The 735-nt window shown below is 33.7% G+C and overlaps 1 protein-coding gene across 1 annotated transcript in view; it reads right to left on the bottom strand.

The window, feature by feature from the left end:
* ALMS1 (Alstrom syndrome protein 1) overlaps nucleotides 1–735 on the bottom strand; it is a 249,438-nt gene that overhangs the window by 235,081 nt on the left and 13,622 nt on the right. The window lies entirely within an intron of this gene.

Raw genomic sequence — 735 nt, 5'->3', positions numbered from 1 at the left:
TTTTTTTTTTTTTTAGCTCATCAGCTATTGTTAGTGTATTTTATGTGTGGCCCAAGACAATTATTCTAATGTGGCCCAGGGAAGCCAAAAGATTGGACACCCCTGCCCTAAGATCAGGAATAAAAAAGCATATACACTCTTACCCCTCCTATTCAATATTTTACTAAAGGTTCTAGCCAGGGCAATTAGCCATAAATAAATAAATAAAAGGCATCCAGATTGGAAAGAAAAAATAAAGCTATATATATTTGCCCTTGACATGATCTTTATCAGAAAATCATAGAGAACCCACAAATAATCTATTAGGATGAATAAACAAGTTCAGAAGAGATTCAGAAACAATATTAATACATATAAAAATCAAGTGTTTTTAAACATTTACAACGAATAACCCAAACATTCAATTAAGAAAAATAATTCCACTTACAATACCATTAAAAACAATAAGATACTTTGAATAATTTAAGAAAAAATGTGCAATTCTGAAAACTACAATACATTATTGAAATTTAAACATCTAATTAGTTGTACGCCACATAAGAACATTTCCATCAACTACAGACCACATACATAATGGTGGTCCTATAAGATTATAATACTGGCCCGGCATGGTGGCTCATGCCTCTAATCCCAGCACTTTGGGAGGCCAAGGCGGGCAGATCACTTGAGTCAGGAGTTCAAGACCAGCCTAGGCAACATGGCAAAACCCCGTCTCCACTAAAAATACAAAAATTA

The sequence above is a fragment of the Mandrillus leucophaeus genome, unplaced genomic scaffold, assembly GCF_000951045.1.
Source record: "Mandrillus leucophaeus isolate KB7577 unplaced genomic scaffold, Mleu.le_1.0 Scaffold216, whole genome shotgun sequence".
Classification (NCBI taxonomy): domain Eukaryota; kingdom Metazoa; phylum Chordata; class Mammalia; order Primates; family Cercopithecidae; genus Mandrillus; species Mandrillus leucophaeus.
Note: the sequence above shows the minus strand (reverse complement) of the source record. Positions and strands in the feature narration are given on the sequence as shown.